The following is a 26,511-nucleotide window of genomic DNA, read 5'->3' on the forward strand; positions in this document are numbered from 1 at the left end:
TCGGGACTGCTACCGCAAGATAGACCAGTAAAGAAGAACTATCCAAGTACAAAAAGACAGCCGACAAACAGATTCTCTGACGCCAAGAGTTATAGACCAGGAAGGTCATTTAGGAAGAACTGGAGAAGCACTCAGGCTAACCTGGCAAGGTCCATAAAATCATCAATCAAGCCCGGAGGACAGCAAAAGCAGCCTTTTTGAAGGTGCGCCCGCCCAGACAGTGACAGAAGGATCAAGGCTAAGATCTTTTGTCAAAGTTTGGGTGGAGAAGATTCGAGACCCATGGGTACATTCGGTGATAAAGAATGGGCACAAATGGACTTTTCGGAGGTTACCGCAAGACAGATGGGTTCCTACAAGAATCCCGGCAGATCCAGAGAAAAAGCAGGTATTGCTGAAATACGTCCAATCCTTGGTACGACAGAAAGTAGTATTACCGGTGCCGACTTCGGAAAAATTCGAAGGGATCTATTTCCCTCTGTTTATGGTACAGAAGAAATCAGGAGGATTCAGGCCGGTTATAGATCTGAAATATCTGAACAAGTCGATAAAGGTGCCCAGATTCAAGATGGAATCATTACAATCGATAATATTGGCAATATCCCCGGGCGATTGGATGATGTCCATAGACCTTCAAGATGCCTATTACCATATACCCATACATCATCGATATCAAAAGTATCTGAGATTTTCTCTAGGGAACAACCATCTACAGTTCTGTTCGCTGCCATTCGGTCTTTCAACCTCTCCTCGGACATTTACAAAGATACTGGTGTCAGCAATAGCCGAACTAAGGACTCAGGGAGTAAAAGCTCATCATTACCTGGACGACATTCTGATAGTGGCAAGATCCAAAGAAGATCTACTGAAAGACTCAAAGAAAGTAATAGACTTCCTGACCGACTTGGGTTGGGTTATCAATCTAAGCAAAAGCCAGTTCGAACCGAGCAGAATACTGACATATCTAGGCGCAGTGTTCAATACAGTGAACGATTCAGTATCCCTACCAGACGCAAAGGTTCAAGACCTGATTCACAAAGTCAGATGGATTTTCCATCAACACTCACTGACGGCAAGAACATGTATGCATGTGCTAGGATTAATGTCGTCAGCCATAGTAATGGTGAAATGGAGCAGGTGGCACATGAGACCTCTGCAAGAGTTATTTCTAAGTCAATGGAACCATCACTCGATGACACAGTTAATCAAGATATCTCAAAAAGTCAGAATGTCCTTTCTGTGGTGGATGCAGCAGTAGAACTTATGCAATGCCAATCAGTTATCTCCATATCACTGGATCATTGTTACATCGGATGCCAGCAGGATGGGCTGGGGAGCACATTGTATGAACAAATGGGCCCAAGGGAGATGGAACAATCCCCAGACGAAGGTTGTGTCCAATATTCTGGAATTGAGAGCAGCCTACAGGGCAACTCAAGCCTTTGCTCATCTATTGAAAGGACATGCAGTTTGTATCCAAATGGACAACAAGGCGGCAGTGGCCTACGTGCAGAAGCAGGGAGGCACCAGGAGCAAGTCTCTAATGAAGGAAGTGGAACCACTCATGCGGTGGGCAGAGAAGAGTCTATTGTCACTAAGAGCTGTGTACATTCCAGGGACTCAGAATGCACGTGCAGATTTTTTGTCCAGAAACCGGATCGAGAACAACGAATGGATGTTGAAAAAGGAAATCTTCCAGATGCTAGTGCAACGTTGGGGTCTGCCGCAACTGGATTTGTTCGCCTCAGATCTGAACTGCCAATTGCCAAGGTTCTTCTCCAGATTCCCGTCCAAGAAGGCGGAGGGAGTGGACGCAATGACTCAGGCATGGAGGGCGAATATGATCTTCGCTTTTCCCCCGACTCCGCTTATATTGAGGTTCTTGAACAGACTTCAAGCAGAGAATGTGGAAGCGATAGTGATAACTCCATTCTGGCCAAAGAGGCCATGATTTCCGTTACTTCTCAAGATGTCAGTGGCACCCCATTGGAAGCTTCCCCTGTTATCAGACCTCTTGTCGCAAGGAGAACTGAGACATCAGCATATTCACAGAATATCGTTGACTGCGTGGAGATTGAGAGGGAAAATTTGTTGAAAGCAGGATTTTCACAAACAGTGGCAGAAACATTGCTAAAAGCAAGAAAGTCCTCTACAAATAATACCTACTATAGAGTATGGAGAAGATTTATTGAGTTCTCTTTACAGAAGAGAGTGGATTACCTTACTCCCTCAGTACCACACGTCTTGGAGTTCCTGCAAACAGGTTTCGATATAGGACTGACTGTAAGAACACTCAGAGTACAGGTTTCAGCAATATCAGCATTAGTCGGTTCACAACTGGCATCACACAGATTGGTGCAGCAGTTTTTCCAGGCCATCATGAAGTTGAGACCGCCGTTACAGAAAATATGTCCAAGTTGGGATCTTCCCTTGGTTCTTGAATATTTATCTTCTGAAATATTTGAACCTCCAGAGAACTGTTCAGTGTGGAACATGACCTTAAAGAGGAGCTGTTAGGTATAAGGTCTCAGAGAAAATAAACACATATATCAGTAGCTAAAGATTGGCTGTACTTACATTACATATGCATTTCACTGTCCACGTTTGGATTTCACAGAATTTGTATATAGTATATGCAGAGAATGATGCTCCTGACAGCCCATGGCAGGTTCCATGTTTGTGAAGCCAAATGTGTCGTCATGTCCTGCCTGCTTCTGATCACAGAACAGCTCGTACAGAATAACACAGTGTGCAGTGAATATTAATGAGCCATGTGGCTAGGAACAATAGCGGACTCCTGCAGAGTAATCTTCCCGGAGATTTATCTGTGCTGTGAGTTTAGAAGCTGCTGAAACTTGATCCCGTCTTCTCCTTAGCAGCCGAGGGGAGGGCCCCAGAATGCTTTGCAGTATGGAATGCGGCTTGCGTCCTCCTTAGGAGCTTAGCTTTGGTGATAAGCACACATTAAATGTAAGAGAGATTTTTATCTTTAGTAATGTCTTTTGGCTTCTGTCTAAACTGTTTAACACAGGAGAATAGAGGTTTAAATTAGCTTCTGCAGCCTGACAGTTACTCTTTAAAGATGGCCTTTCTGATCGCAATTTCATCAGGAAGAAGGGTATCAGAAATAAGGGCACTGAGTTGGAAAGAACCCTTCTTGAGCTTCTTTCAAGACAGAGTGGTACTAAGACCAATGTCACATTTCCTTCCAAAAGTGATATCAATAAAGCATCTGAATCAGGAGTGGACGTTGCCGGCCTTTCCTATGGAAGATGGGTTTCCTAATGGACATCCGTTAGATGTGGCAAGATGGTTGCAATTGTATCTTCAGGTAACCAGTACATTCCGAAATTCGGATCACCTGTTTGTGAATCCAGCAGGTCCAAGGAAAGGAAAGGAAGTCGCCATTAGGACCATAGCAGCATGGCTGGTCCGACTGATTAAGGAAGCGTATAGAGCCAGAGGGTCAGAAGCACCTTCTTCTACCTCAGCACATTCGACGCGGAGTATCTCTTCCTCTTGGGCAGCAGCGACTGGAGTCTCGTTGATAAATATTTGCAAGGCAGCAAATTGGTCATCGCCTAACACATTTATAAATCATTACAGAGTGAATCCAGCTCTGTTGACTTCTGTTAAATTTGGACAGAATGTTTTATCAGCAGTACATAAATAATTGTTGATAGCACCCACCCGTTTGGTCTCTTATTACTACTATGCAAATCCCATGAGTATGCCGACATGGAGGCACCAGGGAAACGGGAAAATTGATGCTTACCTGTAATTTTCCTTTCCTGGTGCATCTCCATGTCGGCATACGTCCCACCCTGGTCCATCGTGTCTGAGTTCTAAATTATTAGAATGAGGTGGAAGGGGTAGGGACCATATATATATAGAATTTTGATTGGTCCTATAGGGGTTAGAGGGGCGGAGCTAACCCATGAGTATGCCGACATGGAGATGCACCAGGAAAGGAAAATTACAGGTAAGCATCAATTTTCCCGTTTGTGGGTTGCAGGTCTGAACCCCAAATGGCCCATACTTTGTGAGAAAGAATGATGCTGCAGACAAGCATTGTGTAAATGTACAATATCTGTGTCCCAATAGTCATCGGGCAAAGGGCATACACACTTATCCATGCACAACCACATGGACATCAAGGACAGGCGAGTTGGATGGTGGGTATGATACTAGTTTGTAAAAGTGCACCATCGATGAGGATGGGATTTGAACCCATGCGTGCAGAGCACAAAGGATTAGCAGTCCATCGCCTTAACCACTCGGCCACCTCATCTCAGTAAAACATGACATCTAACGCTATCATTTTTTCAGCTCTGGTCAAAGCCCTGTGCGCAAAACACGGCTCATCTTTTCAGGATAGCAAAGTGCACTTTTTGGACAGAAAAGAAGAACGCGCACCTTTTGCTTACACAAGAAAAATCATTTGCAAGAGGCCTGACAGCGGACACCTTAATCATCCCACTGGAGCACACCTACCTAAACAAGGGCCTTCTACACCATGCCATCAACACGCCATGCTGTATTTTTCATCTTTGCTTACATCTTTTGGAATCATTGCAAACTTTCAGCCAAGCATTTCCACAATTAACATCTGCCTTTTATGGTCACTTAGCTAGACTGTGGGCTGAACTATGCAGATTACTTCTACTTTTAGGGAGACTCAAGCCAGTATGAACATGAGGCGAGGGCACATCTTCTTACTGTCCTACCAATCCCATTATACCTTATGCCTCACACTGGCACCTGCCAGTCACAGACAGGAGGTTTACAACTTGAAAATCAGGTATGACTGAAGCACTTTTTGGCACTTGTCCTTCTACAGACAAACTATTTTCTTCGTGCAGCCAGACAAGCACTGTTTATTTTCTCCGCTAAGGCTGCAGAGGTGAATTTTCTATTTGTGGGTTGCAGGTCTGAACCCCAAATGGACCATACTTTGTGAGAAAGAATGATGCTGCAGACAAGCATTGTGTAAATGTACACAATCTGTGTCCCAATAGTCATCGGGCAAAGGGCATACACACTTATCCATGCACAACCACATGGACGTCAAGGACAGGCGAGTTGGATGGTGGGTATGATACTAGTTTGTAAAAGTGCACCATCGACGAGGATGGGATTTGAACCCATGCGTGCAGAGCACAATGGATTAGCAGTCCATCGCCTTAACCACTCGGCCACCTCGTCTCAGTAAACCATGACATCTAACGCTATCATTTTTTCAGCTCTGGTCAAAGCCCTGTGCGCAAAACACGGCTCATCTTTTCAGGATAGCAAAGTGCACTTTTTGGACAGAAAAGAAGAACGCGCACCTTTTGCTCACACAAGAAAAATCATTTTCAAGAGGCCTGACAGAGGACACCTTAATCATCCCACTGGAGCACACCTACCTAAACAAGGGCCTTCTACACCATGCCATCAACACGCCATGCTGTATTTTTCATCTTTGCTTACAACTTTTGGAATCATTGCAAACTTTCAGCCTAGCATTTCCACAATTAACATCTGCCTTTTAGGGTCACTTAGCTAGACTGTGGGCTGAACTATGCAGATTACTTCTACTTTTAGGGAGACTCAAGCCAGTATGAACATGAGGCGAGGGCACATCTTCTTACTGTCCTACCAATCCCATTATACCTTATGCCTCACACTGGCACCTGCCAGTCACAGACAGGAGGTTTACAACTTGAAAATCAGGTATGACTGAAGCACTTTTTGGCACTTGTCCTTCTACAGACAAACTAATTTCTTCATGCAGCCAGACAAGCACTGTTTATTTTCTCCGCTAAGGCTGCAGAGGTGAATTTTCTATTTGTGGGTTGCAGGTCTGAACCCCAAATGGCCCATACTTTGTGAGAAAGAATGATGCTGCAGACAAGCATTGTGTAAATGTACACAATCTGTGTCCCAATAGTCATCGGGCAAAGGGCATACACACTTATCCATGCACAACCACATGGACGTGTCAAGGACAGGCGAGTTGGATGGTGGGTATGATACTAGTTTGTAAAAGTGCACCATCGACGAGGATGGGATTTGAACCCATGCATGCAGAGCACAATGGATTAGCAGTCCATCGCCTTAACCACTCGGCCACCTCGTCTCAGTAAAACATGACATCTAACGCTATCATTTTTTCAGCTCTGGTCAAAGCCCTGTGCGCAAAACACGGCTCATCTTTTCAGGATAGCAAAGTGCACTTTTTGGACAGAAAAGAAGAACGCGCACCTTTTGCTCACACAAGAAAAATCATTTGCAAGAGGCCTGACAGAGGACACCTTAATCATCCCACTGGAGCACACCTACCTAAACAAGGGCCTTCTACACCATGCCATCAACACGCCATGCTGTATTTTTCATCTTTGCTTACATCTTTTGGAATCATTGCAAACTTTCAGCCAAGCATTTCCACAATTAACATCTGCCTTTTAGGGTCACTTAGCTAGACTGTGGGCTGAACTATGCAGATTACTTCTACTTTTAGGGAGACTCAAGCCAGTATGAACATGAGGCGAGGGCACATCTTCTTACTGTCCTACCAATCCCATTATACCTTATGCCTCACACTGGCACCTGCCAGTCACAGACAGGAGGTTTACAACTTGAAAATCAGGTATGACTGAAGCACTTTTTGGCACTTGTCCTTCTACAGACAAACTAATTTCTTCGTGCAGCCAGACAAGCACTGTTTATTTTCTCCGCTAAGGCTGCAGAGGTGAATTTTCTATTTGTGGGTTGCAGGTCTGAACCCCGAACGGCCCATACTTTGTGAGAAAGAATGATGCTGCAGACAAGCATTGTGTAAATGTACACAATCTGTGTCCCAATAGTCATCGGGCAAAGGGCATACACACTTATCCATGCACAACCACATGGACGTCAAGGACAGGCGAGTTGGATGGTGGGTATGATACTAGTTTGTAAAAGTGCACCATCGACGAGGATGGGATTTGAACCCATGCGTGCAGAGCACAATGGATTAGCAGTCCATCGCCTTAACCACTCGGCCACCTCGTCTCAGTAAAGCATGGCATCTAACGCTATCATTTTTTCAGCTCTGGTCAAAGCCCTGTGCGCAAAACACGGCTCATCTTTTCAGGATAGCAAAGTGCACTTTTTGGACAGAAAAGAAGAACGCGCACCTTTTGCTCACACAAGAAAAATCATTTGCAAGAGGCCTGACAGAGGACACCTTAATCATCCCACTGGAGCACACCTACCTAAACAAGGGCCTTCTACACCATGCCATCAACACGCCATGCTGTATTTTTCATCTTTGCTTACATCTTTTGGAATCATTGCAAACTTTCAGCCAAGCATTTCCACAATTAACATCTGCCTTTTAGGGTCACTTAGCTAGACTGTGGGCTGAACTATGCAGATTACTTCTACTTTTAGGGAGACTCAAGCCAGTATGAACATGAGGCGAGGACACATCTTCTTACTGTCCTACCAATCCCATTATACCTTATGCCTCACACTGGCACCTGCCAGTCACAGACAGGAGGTTTACAACTTGAAAATCAGGTATGACTGAAGCACTTTTTGGCACTTGTCCTTCTACAGACAAACTAATTTCTTCATGCAGCCAGACAAGCACTGTTTATTTTCTCCGCTAAGGCTGCAGAGGTGAATTTTCTATTTGTGGGTTGCAGGTCTGAACCCCAAATGGCCCATACTTTGTGAGAAAGAATGATGCTGCAGACAAGCATTGTGTAAATGTACACAATCTGTGTCCCAATAGTCATCGGGCAAAGGGCATACACACTTATCCATGCACAACCACATGGACGTGTCAAGGACAGGCGAGTTGGATGGTGGGTATGATACTAGTTTGTAAAAGTGCACCATCGACGAGGATGGGATTTGAACCCATGCATGCAGAGCACAATGGATTAGCAGTCCATCGCCTTAACCACTCGGCCACCTCGTCTCAGTAAAACATGACATCTAACGCTATCATTTTTTCAGCTCTGGTCAAAGCTCTGTGCGCAAAACACGGCTCATCTTTTCAGGATAGCAAAGTGCACTTTTTGGACAGAAAAGAAGAACGCGCACCTTTTGCTCACACAAGAAAAATCATTTGCAAGAGGCCTGACAGAGGACACCTTAATCATCCCACTGGAGCACACCTACCTAAACAAGGGCCTTCTACACCATGCCATCAACACGCCATGCTGTATTTTTCATCTTTGCTTACATCTTTTGGAATCATTGCAAACTTTCAGCCAAGCATTTCCACAATTAACATCTGCCTTTTAGGGTCACTTAGCTAGACTGTGGGCTGAACTATGCAGATTACTTCTACTTTTAGGGAGACTCAAGCCAGTATGAACATGAGGCGAGGGCACATCTTCTTACTGTCCTACCAATCCCATTATACCTTATGCCTCACACTGGCACCTGCCAGTCACAGACAGGAGGTTTACAACTTGAAAATCAGGTATGACTGAAGCACTTTTTGGCACTTGTCCTTCTACAGACAAACTAATTTCTTCGTGCAGCCAGACAAGCACTGTTTATTTTCTCCGCTAAGGCTGCAGAGGTGAATTTTCTATTTGTGGGTTGCAGGTCTGAACCCCGAACGGCCCATACTTTGTGAGAAAGAATGATGCTGCAGACAAGCATTGTGTAAATGTACACAATCTGTGTCCCAATAGTCATCGGGCAAAGGGCATACACACTTATCCATGCACAACCACATGGACGTCAAGGACAGGCGAGTTGGATGGTGGGTATGATACTAGTTTGTAAAAGTGCACCATCGACGAGGATGGGATTTGAACCCATGCGTGCAGAGCACAATGGATTAGCAGTCCATCGCCTTAACCACTCGGCCACCTCGTCTCAGTAAAGCATGACATCTAACGCTATCATTTTTTCAGCTCTGGTCAAAGCCCTGTGCGCAAAACACGGCTCATCTTTTCAGGATAGCAAAGTGCACTTTTTGGACAGAAAAGAAGAACGCGCACCTTTTGCTCACACAAGAGGCCTGACAGAGGACACCTTAATCATCCCACTGGAGCACACCTACCTAAACAAGGGCCTTCTACACCATGCCATCAACACGCCATGCTGTATTTTTCATCTTTGCTTACATCTTTTGGAATCATTGCAAACTTTCAGCCAAGCATTTCCACAATTAACATCTGCCTTTTAGGGTCACTTAGCTAGACTGTGGGCTGAACTATGCAGATTACTTCTACTTTTAGGGAGACTCAAGCCAGTATGAACATGAGGCGAGGGCACATCTTCTTACTGTCCTACCAATCCCATTATACCTTATGCCTCACACTGGCACCTGCCAGTCACAGACAGGAGGTTTACAACTTGAAAATCAGGTATGACTGAAGCACTTTTTGGCACTTGTCCTTCTACAGACAAACTATTTTCTTCGTGCAGCCAGACAAGCACTGTTTATTTTCTCCGCTAAGGCTGCAGAGGTGAATTTTCTATTTGTGGGTTGCAGGTCTGAACCCCGAACGGCCCATACTTTGTGAGAAAGAATGATGCTGCAGACAAGCATTGTGTAAATGTACACAATCTGTGTCCCAATAGTCATCGGGCAAAGGGCATACACACTTATCCATGCACAACCACATGGACGTCAAGGACAGGCGAGTTGGATGGTGGGTATGATACTAGTTTGTAAAAGTGCACCATCGACGAGGATGGGACTTGAACCCATGCGTGCAGAGCACAATGGATTAGCAGTCCATCGCCTTAACCACTCGGCCACCTCGTCTCAGTAAAACATGACATCTAACGCTATCATTTTTTCAGCTCTGGTCAAAGCCCTGTGCGCAAAACACGGCTCATCTTTTCAGGATAGCAAAGTGCACTTTTTGGACAGAAAAGAAGAACGCGCACCTTTTGCTCACACAAGAAAAATCATTTGCAAGAGGCCTGACAGAGGACACCTTAATCACCCTACTGGAGCACACCTACCTAAACAAGGGCCTTCTACACCATGCCATCAACACGCCATGCTGTATTTTTCATCTTTGCTTACATCTTTTGGAATCATTGCAAACTTTCAGCCAAGCATTTCCACAATTAACATCTGCCTTTTAGGGTCACTTAGCTAGACTGTGGGCTGAACTATGCAGATTACTTCTACTTTTAGGGAGACTCAAGCCAGTATGAACATGAGGCGAGGGCACATCTTCTTACTGTCCTACCAATCCCATTATACCTTATGCCTCACACTGGCACCTGTCAGTCACAGACAGGAGGTTTACAACTTGAAAATCAGGTATGACTGAAGCACTTTTTGGCACTTGTCCTTCTACAGACAAACTATTTTCTTCGTGCAGCCAGACAAGCACTGTTTATTTTCTCCGCTAAGGCTGCAGAGGTGAATTTTCTATTTGTGGGTTGCAGGTCTGAACCCCAAACGGCCCATACTTTGTGAGAAAGAATGATGCTGCAGACAAGCATTGTGTAAATGTACACAATCTGTGTCCCAATAGTCATCGGGCAAAGGGCATACACACTTATCCATGCACAACCACATGGACGTGTCAAGGACAGGCGAGTTGGATGGTGGGTATGATACTAGTTTGTAAAAGTGCACCATCGACGAGGATGGGATTTGAACCCATGCGTGCAGAGCACAATGGATTAGCAGTCCATCGCCTTAACCACTCGGCCACCTCGTCTCAGTAAAACATGACATCTAACGCTATCATTTTTTCAGCTCTGGTCAAAGCCCTGTGCGCAAAACACGGCTCATCTTTTCAGGATAGCAAAGTGCACTTTTTGGACAGAAAAGAAGAACGCGCACCTTTTGCTCACACAAGAAAAATCATTTGCAAGAGGCCTGACAGAGGACACCTTAATCATCCCACTGGAGCACACCTACCTAAACAAGGGCCTTCTACACCATGCCATCAACACGCCATGCTGTATTTTTCATCTTTGCTTACATCTTTTGGAATCATTGCAAACTTTCAGCCAAGCATTTCCACAATTAACATCTGCCTTTTAGGGTCACTTAGCTAGACTGTGGGCTGAACTATGCAGATTACTTCTACTTTTAGGGAGACTCAAGCCAGTATGAACATGAGGCGAGGGCACATCTTCTTACTGTCCTACCAATCCCATTATACCTTATGCCTCACACTGGCACCTGCCAGTCACAGACAGGAGGTTTACAACTTGAAAATCAGGTATGACTGAAGCACTTTTTGGCACCAGGCATGGTCGGAAGAGCCAATTTCCGATTCCGCGGTAATTCCGCATACCGCCACTACCGAAATTCCGCTTCCGCTACATTCCGGTGGAATTCCGCTACATTCCGCGGAATTCCGCGGTATTCCGCCACGTGCACCTTCCGTATTTTTAAACGGACTTCCGTAATTTTTAAACGGATTTCCGTAAATTTAGGAGGAAACACTCAATCGCTCATTTGAAATATCTATTGTTAATAAAGTTGATTTGTATTTTGTAAATTTGGATAAAAAAAATGTTGAAACCGTTATTTTAGCGCAGTAACTCTCCGCTGATTATGATTGGTCAACTCATTCCGCATCTCCTGATTGGTCAATTCATTCCGATTCCGATTTTGCCGGAATTCCGAATTCCGGATTGCAAATTCCGAATTCCGGATTGCAAATTCCGAATTCCGCGGAACCATGCGGAAACCCCAATTCCGGCGGAATTTCGGAATTTTAGCTTCCGCGGAATTCGGAAGCCCATGCCTGTTTGGCACTTGTCCTTCTACAGACAAACTAATTTCTTCGTGCAGCCAGACAAGCACTGTTTATTTTCTCCGCTAAGGCTGCAGAGGTGAATTTTCTATTTGTGGGTTGCAGGTCTGAACCCCGAACGGCCCATACTTTGTGAGAAAGAATGATGCTGCAGACAAGCATTGTGTAAATGTACACAATCTGTGTCCCAATAGTCATCGGGCAAAGGGCATACACACTTATCCATGCACAACCACATGGACGTCAAGGACAGGCGAGTTGGATGGTGGGTATGATACTAGTTTGTAAAAGTGCACCATCGACGAGGATGGGACTTGAACCCATGCGTGCAGAGCACAATGGATTAGCAGTCCATCGCCTTAACCACTCGGCCACCTCGTCTCAGTAAAACATGACATCTAACGCTATCATTTTTTCAGCTCTGGTCAAAGCCCTGTGCGCAAAACACGGCTCATCTTTTCAGGATAGCAAAGTGCACTTTTTGGACAGAAAAGAAGAACGCGCACCTTTTGCTCACACAAGAAAAATCATTTGCAAGAGGCCTGACAGAGGACACCTTAATCATCCCACTGGAGCACACCTACCTAAACAAGGGCCTTCTACACCATGCCATCAACACGCCATGCTGTATTTTTCATCTTTGCTTACATCTTTTGGAATCATTGCAAACTTTCAGCCAAGCATTTCCACAATTAACATCTGCCTTTTAGGGTCACTTAGCTAGACTGTGGGCTGAACTATGCAGATTACTTCTACTTTTAGGGAGACTCAAGCCAGTATGAACATGAGGCGAGGGCACATCTTCTTACTGTCCTACCAATCCCATTATACCTTATGCCTCACACTGGCACCTACCAGTCACAGACAGGAGGTTTACAACTTGAAAATCAGGTATGACTGAAGCACTTTTTGGCACTTGTCCTTCTACAGACAAACTATTTTCTTCGTGCAGCCAGACAAGCACTGTTTATTTTCTCCGCTAAGGCTGCAGAGGTGAATTTTCTATTTGTGGGTTGCAGGTCTGAACCCCAAATGGCCCATACTTTGTGAGAAAGAATGATGCTGCAGACAAGCATTGTGTAAATGTACACAATCTGTGTCCCAATAGTCATCGGGCAAAGGGCATACACACTTATCCATGCACAACCACATGGACGTGTCAAGGACAGGCGAGTTGGATGGTGGGTATGATACTAGTTTGTAAAAGTGCACCATCGACGAGGATGGGATTTGAACCCATGCGTGCAGAGCACAATGGATTAGCAGTCCATCGCCTTAACCACTCGGCCACCTCGTCTCAGTAAAACATGACATCTAACGCTATCATTTTTTCAGCTATGGTCAAAGCCCTGTGCGCAAAACACAGCTCATCTTTTCAGGATAGCAAAGTGCACTTTTTGGACAGAAAAGAAGAACGCGCACCTTTTGCTCACACAAGAAAAATCATTTGCAAGAGGCCTGACAGAGGACACCTTAATCATCCCACTGGAGCACACCTACCTAAACAAGGGCCTTCTACACCATGCCATCAACACGCCATGCTGTATTTTTCATCTTTGCTTACATCTTTTGGAATCATTGCAAACTTTCAGCCAAGCATTTCCACAATTAACATCTGCCTTTTAGGGTCACTTAGCTAGACTGTGGGCTGAACTATGCAGATTACTTCTACTTTTAGGGAGACTCAAGCCAGTATGAACATGAGGCGAGGGCACATCTTCTTACTGTCCTACCAATCCCATTATACCTTATGCCTCACACTGGCACCTGCCAGTCACAGACAGGAGGTTTACAACTTGAAAATCAGGTATGACTGAAGCACTTTTTGGCACTTGTCCTTCTACAGACAAACTATTTTCTTCGTGCAGCCAGACAAGCACTGTTTATTTTCTCCGCTAAGGCTGCAGAGGTGAATTTTCTATTTGTGGGTTGCAGGTCTGAACCCCGAACGGCCCATACTTTGTGAGAAAGAATGATGCTGCAGACAAGCATTGTGTAAATGTACACAATCTGTGTCCCAATAGTCATCGGGCAAAGGGCATACACACTTATCCATGCACAACCACATGGACGTCAAGGACAGGCGAGTTGGATGGTGGGTATGATACTAGTTTGTAAAAGTGCACCATCGACGAGGATGGGACTTGAACCCATGCGTGCAGAGCACAATGGATTAGCAGTCCATCGCCTTAACCACTCGGCCACCTCGTCTCAGTAAAACATGACATCTAACGCTATCATTTTTTCAGCTCTGGTCAAAGCCCTGTGCGCAAAACACGGCTCATCTTTTCAGGATAGCAAAGTGCACTTTTTGGACAGAAAAGAAGAACGCGCACCTTTTGCTCACACAAGAAAAATCATTTGCAAGAGGCCTGACAGAGGACACCTTAATCATCCCACTGGAGCACACCTACCTAAACAAGGGCCTTCTACACCATGCCATCAACACGCCATGCTGTATTTTTCATCTTTGCTTACATCTTTTGGAATCATTGCAAACTTTCAGCCAAGCATTTCCACAATTAACATCTGCCTTTTAGGGTCACTTAGCTAGACTGTGGGCTGAACTATGCAGATTACTTCTACTTTTAGGGAGACTCAAGCCAGTATGAACATGAGGCGAGGGCACATCTTCTTACTGTCCTACCAATCCCATTATACCTTATGCCTCACACTGGCACCTGCCAGTCACAGACAGGAGGTTTACAACTTGAAAATCAGGTATGACTGAAGCACTTTTTGGCACTTGTCCTTCTACAGACAAACTATTTTCTTCGTGCAGCCAGACAAGCACTGTTTATTTTCTCCGCTAAGGCTGCAGAGGTGAATTTTCTATTTGTGGGTTGCAGGTCTGAACCCCAAATGGCCCATACTTTGTGAGAAAGAATGATGCTGCAGACAAGCATTGTGTAAATGTACACAATCTGTGTCCCAATAGTCATCGGGCAAAGGGCATACACACTTATCCATGCACAACCACATGGACGTGTCAAGGACAGGCGAGTTGGATGGTGGGTATGATACTAGTTTGTAAAAGTGCACCATCGACGAGGATGGGATTTGAACCCATGCGTGCAGAGCACAATGGATTAGCAGTCCATCGCCTTAACCACTCGGCCACCTCGTCTCAGTAAAACATGACATCTAACGCTATCATTTTTTCAGCTCTGGTCAAAGCCCTGTGCGCAAAACACGGCTCATCTTTTCAGGATAGCAAAGTGCACTTTTTGGACAGAAAAGAAGAACGCGCACCTTTTGCTCACACAAGAAAAATCATTTGCAAGAGGCCTGACAGAGGACACCTTAATCATCCCACTGGAGCACACCTACCTAAACAAGGGCCTTCTACACCATGCCATCAACACGCCATGCTGTATTTTTCATCTTTGCTTACATCTTTTGGAATCATTGCAAACTTTCAGCCAAGCATTTCCACAATTAACATCTGCCTTTTAGGGTCACTTAGCTAGACTGTGGGCTGAACTATGCAGATTACTTCTACTTTTAGGGAGACTCAAGCCAGTATGAACATGAGGCGAGGGCACATCTTCTTACTGTCCTACCAATCCCATTATACCTTATGCCTCACACTGGCACCTGCCAGTCACAGACAGGAGGTTTACAACTTGAAAATCAGGTATGACTGAAGCACTTTTTGGCACCAGGCATGGTCGGAAGAGCCAATTTCCGATTCCGCGGTAATTCCGCATACCGCCACTACCGAAATTCCGCTTCCGCTACATTCCGGTGGAATTCCGCTACATTCCGCAGAATTCCGCGGTGTTCCGCCACGTGCACCTTCCGTATTTTTAAACGGACTTCCGTAATTTTTAAACGGATTTCCGTAAATTTAGGAGGAAACACTCAATCGCTCATTTGAAATATCTATTGTTAATAAAGTTGATTTGTATTTTGTAAATTTGGATAAAAAAAATGTTGAAACCGTTATTTTAGCGCAGTAACTCTCCGCTGATTATGATTGGTCAACTCATTCCGCATCTCCTGATTGGTCAATTCATTCCGATTCCGATTTTGCCGGAATTCCGAATTCCGGATTGCAAATTCCGAATTCCGGATTGCAAATTCCAAATTCCGCGGAACCATGCGGAAACCCCAATTCCGGCGGAATTTCGGAATTTTAGCTTCCGCGGAATTCGGAAGCCCATGCCTGTTTGGCACTTGTCCTTCTACAGACAAACTAATTTCTTCGTGCAGCCAGACAAGCACTGTTTATTTTCTCCGCTAAGGCTGCAGAGGTGAATTTTCTATTTGTGGGTTGCAGGTCTGAACCCCGAACGGCCCATACTTTGTGAGAAAGAATGATGCTGCAGACAAGCATTGTGTAAATGTACACAATCTGTGTCCCAATAGTCATCGGGCAAAGGGCATACACACTTATCCATGCACAACCACATGGACGTCAAGGACAGGCGAGTTGGATGGTGGGTATGATACTAGTTTGTAAAAGTGCACCATCGACGAGGATGGGACTTGAACCCATGCGTGCAGAGCACAATGGATTAGCAGTCCATCGCCTTAACCACTCGGCCACCTCGTCTCAGTAAAACATGACATCTAACGCTATCATTTTTTCAGCTCTGGTCAAAGCCCTGTGCGCAAAACACGGCTCATCTTTTCAGGATAGCAAAGTGCACTTTTTGGACAGAAAAGAAGAACGCGCACCTTTTGCTCACACAAGAAAAATCATTTGCAAGAGGCCTGACAGAGGACACCTTAATCATCCCACTGGAGCACACCTACCTAAACAAGGGCCTTCTACACCATGCCATCAACACGCCATGCTGTATTTTTCATCTTTGCTTACATCTTTTGGAATCATTGCAAACTTTCAGCCAAGCATTTCCACAATTAACATCTGCCTTTTAGGGTCACTTAGCTAGACTGTGGGCTGAACTATGCAGATTACTTCTACTTTTAGGGAGACTCAAGCCAGTATGAACATGAGGCGAGGGCACATCTTCTTACTGTCCTACCAATCCCATTATACCTTATGCCTCACACTGGCACCTGCCAGTCACAGACAGGAGGTTTACAACTTGAAAATCAGGTATGACTGAAGCACTTTTTGGCACTTGTCCTTCTACAGACAAACTATTTTCTTCGTGCAGCCAGACAAGCACTGTTTATTTTCTCCGCTAAGGCTGCAGAGGTGAATTTTCTATTTGTGGGTTGCAGGTCTGAACCCCAAATGGCCCATACTTTGTGAGAAAGAATGATGCTGCAGACAAGCATTGTGTAAATGTACACAATCTGTGTCCCAATAGTCATCGGGCAAAGGGCATACACACTTATCCATGCACAACCACATGGACGTGTCAAGGACAGGCGAGTTGGATGGTGGGTATGATACTAGTTTGTAAAAGTGCACCATCGACGAGGATGGGATTTGAACCCATGCGTGCAGAGCACAATGGATTAGCAGTCCATCGCCTTAACCACTCGGCCACCTCGTCTCAGTAAAACATGACATCTAACGCTATCATTTTTTCAGCTCTGGTCAAAGCCCTGTGCGCAAAACACGGCTCATCTTTTCAGGATAGCAAAGTGCACTTTTTGGACAGAAAAGAAGAACGCGCACCTTTTGCTCACACAAGAAAAATCATTTGCAAGAGGCCTGACAGAGGACACCTTAATCATCCCACTGGAGCACACCTACCTAAACAAGGGCCTTCTACACCATGCCATCAACACGCCATGCTGTATTTTTCATCTTTGCTTACATCTTTTGGAATCATTGCAAACTTTCAGCCAAGCATTTCCACAATTAACATCTGCCTTTTAGGGTCACTTAGCTAGACTGTGGGCTGAACTATGCAGATTACTTCTACTTTTAGGGAGACTCAAGCCAGTATGAACATGAGGCGAGGGCACATCTTCTTACTGTCCTACCAATCCCATTATACCTTATGCCTCACACTGGCACCTGCCAGTCACAGACAGGAGGTTTACAACTTGAAAATCAGGTATGACTGAAGCACTTTTTGGCACCAGGCATGGTCGGAAGAGCCAATTTCCGATTCCGCGGTAATTCCGCATACCGCCACTACCGAAATTCCGCTTCCGCTACATTCCGGTGGAATTCCGCTACATTCCGCGGAATTCCGCGGTGTTCCGCCACGTGCACCTTCCGTATTTTTAAACGGACTTCCGTAATTTTTAAACGGATTTCCGTAAATTTAGGAGGAAACACTCAATCGCTCATTTGAAATATCTATTGTTAATAAAGTTGATTTGTATTTTGTAAATTTGGATAAAAAAAATGTTGAAACCGTTATTTTAGCGCAGTAACTCTCCGCTGATTATGATTGGTCAACTCATTCCGCATCTCCTGATTGGTCAATTCATTCCGATTCCGATTTTGCCGGAATTCCGAATTCCGGATTGCAAATTCCGAATTCCGGATTGCAAATTCCGAATTCCGCGGAACCATGCGGAAACCCCAATTCCGGCGGAATTTCGGAATTTTAGCTTCCGCGGAATTCGGAAGCCCATGCCTGTTTGGCACTTGTCCTTCTACAGACAAACTAATTTCTTCGTGCAGCCAGACAAGCACTGTTTATTTTCTCCGCTAAGGCTGCAGAGGTGAATTTTCTATTTGTGGGTTGCAGGTCTGAACCCCGAACGGCCCATACTTTGTGAGAAAGAATGATGCTGCAGACAAGCATTGTGTAAATGTACACAATCTGTGTCCCAATAGTCATCGGGCAAATGGCATACACACTTATCCATGCACAACCACATGGACGTCAAGGACAGGCGAGTTGGATGGTGGGTATGATACTAGTTTGTAAAAGTGCACCATCGACGAGGATGGGACTTGAACCCATGCGTGCAGAGCACAATGGATTAGCAGTCCATCGCCTTAACCACTCGGCCACCTCGTCTCAGTAAAACATGACATCTAACGCTATCATTTTTTCAGCTCTGGTCAAAGCCCTGTGCGCAAAACACGGCTCATCTTTTCAGGATAGCAAAGTGCACTTTTTGGACAGAAAAGAAGAACACGCACCTTTTGCTCACACAAGAAAAATCATTTGCAAGAGGCCTGACAGAGGACACCTTAATCATCCCACTGGAGCACACCTACCTAAACAAGGGCCTTCTACACCATGCCATCAACACGCCATGCTGTATTTTTCATCTTTGCTTACATCTTTTGGAATCATTGCAAACTTTCAGCCAAGCATTTCCACAATTAACATCTGCCTTTTAGGGTCACTTAGCTAGACTGTGGGCTGAACTATGCAGATTACTTCTACTTTTAGGGAGACTCAAGCCAGTATGAACATGAGGCGAGGGCACATCTTCTTACTGTCCTACCAATCCCATTATACCTTATGCCTCACACTGGCACCTGCCAGTCACAGATAGGAGGTTTACAACTTGAAAATCAGGTATGACTGAAGCACTTTTTGGCACTTGTCCTTCTACAGACAAACTATTTTCTTCGTGCAGCCAGACAAGCACTGTTTATTTTCTCCGCTAAGGCTGCAGAGGTGAATTTTCTATTTGTGGGTTGCAGGTCTGAACCCCAAATGGCCCATACTTTGTGAGAAAGAATGATGCTGCAGACAAGCATTGTGTAAATGTACACAATCTGTGTCCCAATAGTCATCGGGCAAAGGGCATACACACTTATCCATGCACAACCACATGGACGTGTCAAGGACAGGCGAGTTGGATGGTGGGTATGATACTAGTTTGTAAAAGTGCACCATCGACGAGGATGGGATTTGAACCCATGCGTGCAGAGCACAATGGATTAGCAGTCCATCGCCTTAACCACTCGGCCACCTCGTCTCAGTAAAACATGACATCTAACGCTATCATTTTTTCAGCTCTGGTCAAAGCCCTGTGCGCAAAACACGGCTCATCTTTTCAGGATAGCAAAGTGCACTTTTTGGACAGAAAAGAAGAACGCGCACCTTTTGCTCACACAAGAAAAATCATTTGCAAGAGGCCTGACAGAGGACACCTTAATCATCCCACTGGAGCACACCTACCTAAACAAGGGCCTTCTACACCATGCCATCAACACGCCATGCTGTATTTTTCATCTTTGCTTACATCTTTTGGAATCATTGCAAACTTTCAGCCAAGCATTTCCACAATTAACATCTGCCTTTTAGGGTCACTTAGCTAGACTGTGGGCTGAACTATGCAGATTACTTCTACTTTTAGGGAGACTCAAGCCAGTATGAACATGAGGCGAGGGCACATCTTCTTACTGTCCTACCAATCCCATTATACCTTATGCCTCACACTGGCACCTGCCAGTCACAGACAGGAGGTTTACAACTTGAAAATCAGGTATGACTGAAGCACTTTTTGGCACTTGTCCTTCTACAGACAAACTATTTTCTTCGTGCAGCCAGACAAGCACTGTTTATTTTCTCCGCTAAGGCTGCAGAGGTGAATTTTCTATTTGTGGGTTGCAGGTCTGAACCCCAAATGGCCCATACTTTGTGAGAAAGAATGATGCTGCAGACAAGCATTGTGTAAATGTACACAATCTGTGTCCCAATAGTCATCGGGCAAAGGGCATACACACTTATCCATGCACAACCACATGGACGTCAAGGACAGGCGAGTTGGATGGTGGGTATGATACTAGTTTGTAAAAGTGCACCATCGACGAGGATGGGATTTGAACCCATGCATGCAGAGCACAATGGATTAGCAGTCCATCGCCTTAACCACTCGGCCACCTCGTCTCAGTAAATCATGACATCTAACGCTATCATTTTTTCAGCTCTGGTCAAAGCCCTGTGCGCAAAACACGGCTCATCTTTTCAGGATAGCAAAGTGCACTTTTTGGACAGAAAAGAAGAACGCGCACCTTTTGCTCACACAAGAAAAATCATTTGCAAGAGGCCTGACAGAGGACACCTTAATCATCCCACTGGAGCACACCTACCTAAACAAGGGCCTTCTACACCATGCCATCAACACGCCATGCTGTATTTTTCATCTTTGCTTACATCTTTTGGAATCATTGCAAACTTTCAGCCAAGCATTTCCACAATTAACATCTGCCTTTTAGGGTCACTTAGCTAGACTGTGGGCTGAACTATGCAGATTACTTCTACTTTTAGGGAGACTCAAGCCAGTATGAACATGAGGCGAGGGCACATCTTCTTACTGTCCTACCAATCCCATTATACCTTATGCCTCACACTGGCACCTGCCAGTCACAGACAGGAGGTTTACAACTTGAAAATCAGGTATGACTGAAGCACTTTTTGGCACTTGTCCTTCTACAGACAAACTATTTTCTTCGTGCAGCCAGACAAGCACTGTTTATTTTCTCCGCTAAGGCTGCAGAGGTGAATTTTCTATTTGTGGGTTGCAGGTCTGAACCCCAAATGGCCCATACTTTGTGAGAAAGAATGATGCTGCAGACAAGCATTGTGTAAATGTACACAATCTGTGTCCCAATAGTCATCGGGCAAAGGGCATACACACTTATCCATGCACAACCACATGGACGTGTCAAGGACAGGCGAGTTGGATGGTGGGTATGATACTAGTTTGTAAAAGTGCACCATCGACGAGGATGGGATTTGAACCCATGCGTGCAGAGCACAATGGATTAGCAGTCCATCGCCTTAACCACTCGGCCACCTCGTCTCAGTAAAACATGACATCTAACGCTATCATTTTTTCAGCTCTGGTCAAAGCCCTGTGCGCAAAACACGGCTCATCTTTTCAGGATAGCAAAGTGCACTTTTTGGACAGAAAAGAAGAACGCGCACCTTTTGCTCACACAAGAAAAATCATTTGCAAGAGGCCTGACAGAGGACTCCTTAATCATCCCACTGGAGCACACCTACCTAAACAAGGGCCTTCTACACCATGCCATCAACACGCCATGCTGTATTTTTCATCTTTGCTTACATCTTTTGGAATCATTGCAAACTTTCAGCCAAGCATTTCCACAATTAACATCTGCCTTTTAGGGTCACTTAGCTAGACTGTGGGCTGAACTATGCAGATTACTTCTACTTTTAGGGAGACTCAAGCCAGTATGAACATGAGGCGAGGGCACATCTTCTTACTGTCCTACCAATCCCATTATACCTTATGCCTCACACTGGCACCTGCCAGTCACAGACAGGAGGTTTACAACTTGAAAATCAGGTATGACTGAAGCACTTTTTGGCACTTGTCCTTCTACAGACAAACTAATTTCTTTGTGCAGCCAGACAAGCACTGTTTATTTTCTCCGCTAAGGCTGCAGAGGTGAATTTTCTATTTGTGGGTTGCAGGTCTGAACCCCGAACGGCCCATACTTTGTGAGAAAGAATGATGCTGCAGACAAGCATTGTGTAAATGTACACAATCTGTGTCCCAATAGTCATCGGGCAAAGGGCATACACACTTATCCATGCACAACCACATGGACGTCAAGGACAGGCGAGTTGGATGGTGGGTATGATACTAGTTTGTAAAAGTGCACCATCGACGAGGATGGGACTTGAACCCATGCGTGCAGAGCACAATGGATTAGCAGTCCATCGCCTTAACCACTCGGCCACCTCGTCTCAGTAAAACATGACATCTAACGCTATCATTTTTTCAGCTCTGGTCAAAGCCCTGTGCGCAAAACATGGCTCATCTTTTCAGGATAGCAAAGTGCACTTTTTGGACAGAAAAGAAGAACGCGCACCTTTTGCTCACACAAGAAAAATCATTTGCAAGAGGCCTGACAGAGGACACCTTAATCATCCCACTGGAGCACACCTACCTAAACAAGGGCCTTCTACACCATGCCATCAACACGCCATGCTGTATTTTTCATCTTTGCTTACATCTTTTGGAATCATTGCAAACTTTCAGCCAAGCATTTCCACAATTAACATCTGCCTTTTAGGGTCACTTAGCTAGACTGTGGGCTGAACTATGCAGATTACTTCTACTTTTAGGGAGACTCAAGCCAGTATGAACATGAGGCGAGGTCACATCTTCTTACTGTCCTACCAATCCCATTATACCTTATGCCTCACACTGGCACCTGCCAGTCACAGACAGGAGGTTTACAACTTGAAAATCAGGTATGACTGAAGCACTTTTTGGCACTTGTCCTTCTACAGACAAACTATTTTCTTCGTGCAGCCAGACAAGCACTGTTTATTTTCTCCGCTAAGGCTGCAGAGGTGAATTTTCTATTTGTGGGTTGCAGGTCTGAACCCCAAATGGCCCATACTTTGTGAGAAAGAATGATGCTGCAGACAAGCATTGTGTAAATGTACACAATCTGTGTCCCAATAGTCATCGGGCAAAGGGCATACACACTTATCCATGCACAACCACATGGACGTCAAGGACAGGCGAGTTGGATGGTGGGTATGATACTAGTTTGTAAAAGTGCACCATCGACGAGGATGGGATTTGAACCCATGCGTGCAGAGCACAATGGATTAGCAGTCCATCGCCTTAACCACTCGGCCACCTCGTCTCAGTAAAACATGACATCTAACGCTATCATTTTTTCAGCTCTGGTCAAAGCCCTGTGCGCAAAACACGGCTCATCTTTTCAGGATAGCAAAGTGCACTTTTTGGACAGAAAAGAAGAACGCGCACCTTTTGCTCACACAAGAAAAATCATTTGCAAGAGGCCTGACAGAGGACACCTTAATCATCCCACTGGAGCACACCTACCTAAACAAGGGCCTTCTACACCATGCCATCAACACGCCATGCTGTATTTTTCATCTTTGCTTACATCTTTTGGAATCATTGCAAACTTTCAGCCAAGCATTTCCACAATTAACATCTGCCTTTTAGGGTCACTTAGCTAGACTGTGGGCTGAACTATGCAGATTACTTCTACTTTTAGGGAGACTCAAGCCAGTATGAACATGAGGCGAGGGCACATCTTCTTACTGTCCTACCAATCCCATTATACCTTATGCCTCACACTGGCACCTGCCAGTCACAGACAGGAGGTTTACAACTTGAAAATCAGGTATGACTGAAGCACTTTTTGGCACTTGTCCTTCTACAGACAAACTATTTTCTTCGTGCAGCCAGACAAGCACTGTTTATTTTCTCCGCTAAGGCTGCAGAGGTGAATTTTCTATTTGTGGGTTGCAGGTCTGAACCCCAAATGGCCCATACTTTGTGAGAAAGAATGATGCTGCAGATAAGCATTGTGTAAATGTACACAATCTGTGTCCCAATAGTCATCGGGCAAAGGGCATACACACTTATCCATGCACAACCACATGGACGTGTCAAGGACAGGCGAGTTGGATGGTGGGTATGATACTAGTTTGTAAAAGTACACCATCGACGAGGATGGGATTTGAACCCATGCGTGCAGAGCACAATGGATTAGCAGTCCATCGCCTTAACCACTCGGCCACCTCGTCTCAGTAAAACATGACATCTAACGCTATCATTTTTTCAGCTCTGGTCAAAGCCCTGTGCGCAAAACACGGCTCATCTTTTCAGGATAGCAAAGTGCACTTTTTGGACAGAAAAGAAGAACGCGCACCTTTTGCTCACACAAGAAAAATCATTTGCAAGAGGCCTGACAGAGGACACCTTAATCATCCCACTGGAGCACACCTACCTAAACAAGGGCCTTCTACACCATGCCATCAACACGCCATGCTGTATTTTTCATCTTTGCTTACATCTTTTGGAATCATTGCAAACTTTCAGCCAAGCATTTCCACAATTAACATCTGCCTTTTAGGGTCACTTAGCTAGACTGTGGGCTGAACTATGCAGATTACTTCTACTTTTAGGGAGACTCAAGCCAGTATGAACATGAGGCGAGGGCACATCTTCTTACTGTCCTACCAATCCCATTATACCTTATGCCTCACACTGGCACCTGCCAGTCACAGACAGGAGGTTTACAACTTGAAAATCAGGTATGACTGAAGCACTTTTTGGCACCAGGCATGGTCGGAAGAGCCAATTTCCGATTCCGCGGTAATTCCGCATACCGCCACTACCGAAATTCCGCTTCCGCTACATTCCGGTGGAATTCCGCTACATTCCGCGGAATTCCGCGGTGTTCCGCCACGTGCACCTTCCGTATTTTTAAACGGACTTCCGTAATTTTTAAACGGATTTCCGTAAATTTAGGAGGAAACACTCAATCGCTCATTTGAAATATCTATTGATAATAAAGTTGATTTGTATTTTGTAAATTTGGATAAAAAAAATGTTGAAACCGTTATTTTAGCGCAGTAACTCTCCGCTGATTATGATTGGTCAACTCATTCCGCATCTCCTGATTGGTCAATTCATTCCGATTCCGATTTTGCCGGAATTCCGAATTCCGGATTGCAAATTCCGAATTCCGGATTGCAAATTCCGAATTCCGCGGAACCATGCGGAAACCCCAATTCCGGCGGAATTTCGGAATTTTAGCTTCCGCGGAATTCGGAAGCCCATGCCTGTTTGGCACTTGTCCTTCTACAGACAAACTAATTTCTTCGTGCAGCCAGACAAGCACTGTTTATTTTCTCCGCTAAGGCTGCAGAGGTGAATTTTCTATTTGTGGGTTGCAGGTCTGAACCCCGAACGGCCCATACTTTGTGAGAAAGAATGATGCTGCAGACAAGCATTGTGTAAATGTACACAATCTGTGTCCCAATAGTCATCGGGCAAAGGGCATACACACTTATCCATGCACAACCACATGGACGTCAAGGACAGGCGAGTTGGATGGTGGGTATGATACTAGTTTGTAAAAGTGCACCATCGACGAGGATGGGACTTGAACCCATGCGTGCAGAGCACAATGGATTAGCAGTCCATCGCCTTAACCACTCGGCCACCTCGTCTCAGTAAAACATGACATCTAACGCTATCATTTTTTCAGCTCTGGTCAAAGCCCTGTGCGCAAAACACGGCTCATCTTTTCAGGATAGCAAAGTGCACTTTTTGGACAGAAAAGAAGAACGCGCACCTTTTGCTCACACAAGAAAAATCATTTGCAAGAGGCCTGACAGAGGACACCTTAATCATCCCACTGGAGCACACCTACCTAAACAAGGGCCTTCTACACCATGCCATCAACACGCCATGCTGTATTTTTCATCTTTGCTTACATCTTTTGGAATCATTGCAAACTTTCAGCCAAGCATTTCCACAATTAACATCTGCCTTTTAGGGTCACTTAGCTAGACTGTGGGCTGAACTATGCAGATTACTTCTACTTTTAGGGAGACTCAAGCCAGTATGAACATGAGGCGAGGGCACATCTTCTTACTGTCCTACCAATCCCATTATACCTTATGCCTCACACTGGCACCTGCCAGTCACAGATAGGAGGTTTACAACTTGAAAATCAGGTATGACTGAAGCACTTTTTGGCACTTGTCCTTCTACAGACAAACTATTTTCTTCGTGCAGCCAGACAAGCACTGTTTATTTTCTCCGCTAAGGCTGCAGAGGTGAATTTTCTATTTGTGGGTTGCAGGTCTGAACCCCAAATGGCCCATACTTTGTGAGAAAGAATGATGCTGCAGACAAGCATTGTGTAAATGTACACAATCTGTGTCCCAATAGTCATCGGGCAAAGGGCATACACACTTATCCATGCACAACCACATGGACGTGTCAAGGACAGGCGAGTTGGATGGTGGGTATGATACTAGTTTGTAAAAGTGCACCATCGACAAGGATGGGATTTGAACCCATGCGTGCAGAGCACAATGGATTAGCAGTCCATCGCCTTAACCACTCGGCCACCTCGTCTCAGTAAAACATGACATCTAACGCTATCATTTTTTCAGCT

General features: G+C 45.1%; 23 non-coding genes across 23 annotated transcripts; all 23 read right to left on the reverse strand.

The window, feature by feature from the left end:
• Window positions 1-4,209: 4,209 nt before the first annotated feature.
• On the reverse strand, window positions 4,210-4,291 carry TRNAS-GCU (transfer RNA serine (anticodon GCU)). Its single transcript has one exon. It is a non-coding gene; the product is annotated as a tRNA-Ser (tRNA).
• Window positions 4,292-5,123: 832 nt separating this feature from the next.
• Window positions 5,124-5,205, reverse strand: TRNAS-GCU (transfer RNA serine (anticodon GCU)). Its single transcript has one exon. It is a non-coding gene; the product is annotated as a tRNA-Ser (tRNA).
• Window positions 5,206-6,039: 834 nt separating this feature from the next.
• On the reverse strand, window positions 6,040-6,121 carry TRNAS-GCU (transfer RNA serine (anticodon GCU)). The gene has a single exon. It is a non-coding gene; the product is annotated as a tRNA-Ser (tRNA).
• Window positions 6,122-6,953: 832 nt separating this feature from the next.
• TRNAS-GCU (transfer RNA serine (anticodon GCU)) lies at window positions 6,954-7,035 on the reverse strand. The gene has a single exon. It is a non-coding gene; the product is annotated as a tRNA-Ser (tRNA).
• An 834-nt stretch (window positions 7,036-7,869) lies between these two features.
• Window positions 7,870-7,951, reverse strand: TRNAS-GCU (transfer RNA serine (anticodon GCU)). The gene has a single exon. It is a non-coding gene; the product is annotated as a tRNA-Ser (tRNA).
• An 832-nt stretch (window positions 7,952-8,783) lies between these two features.
• TRNAS-GCU (transfer RNA serine (anticodon GCU)) lies at window positions 8,784-8,865 on the reverse strand. Its single transcript has one exon. It is a non-coding gene; the product is annotated as a tRNA-Ser (tRNA).
• Window positions 8,866-9,681: 816 nt separating this feature from the next.
• Window positions 9,682-9,763, reverse strand: TRNAS-GCU (transfer RNA serine (anticodon GCU)). Its single transcript has one exon. It is a non-coding gene; the product is annotated as a tRNA-Ser (tRNA).
• An 834-nt stretch (window positions 9,764-10,597) lies between these two features.
• Window positions 10,598-10,679, reverse strand: TRNAS-GCU (transfer RNA serine (anticodon GCU)). The gene has a single exon. It is a non-coding gene; the product is annotated as a tRNA-Ser (tRNA).
• A 1,349-nt stretch (window positions 10,680-12,028) lies between these two features.
• TRNAS-GCU (transfer RNA serine (anticodon GCU)) lies at window positions 12,029-12,110 on the reverse strand. The gene has a single exon. It is a non-coding gene; the product is annotated as a tRNA-Ser (tRNA).
• Window positions 12,111-12,944: 834 nt separating this feature from the next.
• TRNAS-GCU (transfer RNA serine (anticodon GCU)) lies at window positions 12,945-13,026 on the reverse strand. Its single transcript has one exon. It is a non-coding gene; the product is annotated as a tRNA-Ser (tRNA).
• An 832-nt stretch (window positions 13,027-13,858) lies between these two features.
• On the reverse strand, window positions 13,859-13,940 carry TRNAS-GCU (transfer RNA serine (anticodon GCU)). Its single transcript has one exon. It is a non-coding gene; the product is annotated as a tRNA-Ser (tRNA).
• Window positions 13,941-14,774: 834 nt separating this feature from the next.
• Window positions 14,775-14,856, reverse strand: TRNAS-GCU (transfer RNA serine (anticodon GCU)). Its single transcript has one exon. It is a non-coding gene; the product is annotated as a tRNA-Ser (tRNA).
• Window positions 14,857-16,205: 1,349 nt separating this feature from the next.
• On the reverse strand, window positions 16,206-16,287 carry TRNAS-GCU (transfer RNA serine (anticodon GCU)). Its single transcript has one exon. It is a non-coding gene; the product is annotated as a tRNA-Ser (tRNA).
• An 834-nt stretch (window positions 16,288-17,121) lies between these two features.
• TRNAS-GCU (transfer RNA serine (anticodon GCU)) lies at window positions 17,122-17,203 on the reverse strand. The gene has a single exon. It is a non-coding gene; the product is annotated as a tRNA-Ser (tRNA).
• Window positions 17,204-18,552: 1,349 nt separating this feature from the next.
• Window positions 18,553-18,634, reverse strand: TRNAS-GCU (transfer RNA serine (anticodon GCU)). The gene has a single exon. It is a non-coding gene; the product is annotated as a tRNA-Ser (tRNA).
• An 834-nt stretch (window positions 18,635-19,468) lies between these two features.
• On the reverse strand, window positions 19,469-19,550 carry TRNAS-GCU (transfer RNA serine (anticodon GCU)). Its single transcript has one exon. It is a non-coding gene; the product is annotated as a tRNA-Ser (tRNA).
• An 832-nt stretch (window positions 19,551-20,382) lies between these two features.
• On the reverse strand, window positions 20,383-20,464 carry TRNAS-GCU (transfer RNA serine (anticodon GCU)). Its single transcript has one exon. It is a non-coding gene; the product is annotated as a tRNA-Ser (tRNA).
• Window positions 20,465-21,298: 834 nt separating this feature from the next.
• TRNAS-GCU (transfer RNA serine (anticodon GCU)) lies at window positions 21,299-21,380 on the reverse strand. Its single transcript has one exon. It is a non-coding gene; the product is annotated as a tRNA-Ser (tRNA).
• Window positions 21,381-22,212: 832 nt separating this feature from the next.
• On the reverse strand, window positions 22,213-22,294 carry TRNAS-GCU (transfer RNA serine (anticodon GCU)). The gene has a single exon. It is a non-coding gene; the product is annotated as a tRNA-Ser (tRNA).
• An 832-nt stretch (window positions 22,295-23,126) lies between these two features.
• TRNAS-GCU (transfer RNA serine (anticodon GCU)) lies at window positions 23,127-23,208 on the reverse strand. The gene has a single exon. It is a non-coding gene; the product is annotated as a tRNA-Ser (tRNA).
• An 834-nt stretch (window positions 23,209-24,042) lies between these two features.
• Window positions 24,043-24,124, reverse strand: TRNAS-GCU (transfer RNA serine (anticodon GCU)). Its single transcript has one exon. It is a non-coding gene; the product is annotated as a tRNA-Ser (tRNA).
• Window positions 24,125-25,473: 1,349 nt separating this feature from the next.
• Window positions 25,474-25,555, reverse strand: TRNAS-GCU (transfer RNA serine (anticodon GCU)). Its single transcript has one exon. It is a non-coding gene; the product is annotated as a tRNA-Ser (tRNA).
• An 834-nt stretch (window positions 25,556-26,389) lies between these two features.
• Window positions 26,390-26,471, reverse strand: TRNAS-GCU (transfer RNA serine (anticodon GCU)). The gene has a single exon. It is a non-coding gene; the product is annotated as a tRNA-Ser (tRNA).
• Between the last annotated feature and the right edge of the window lie 40 nt (window positions 26,472-26,511).

The sequence above is a fragment of the Hyperolius riggenbachi genome, chromosome 3 (assembly GCF_040937935.1).
Source record: "Hyperolius riggenbachi isolate aHypRig1 chromosome 3, aHypRig1.pri, whole genome shotgun sequence".
NCBI lineage: Eukaryota > Metazoa > Chordata > Amphibia > Anura > Hyperoliidae > Hyperolius > Hyperolius riggenbachi.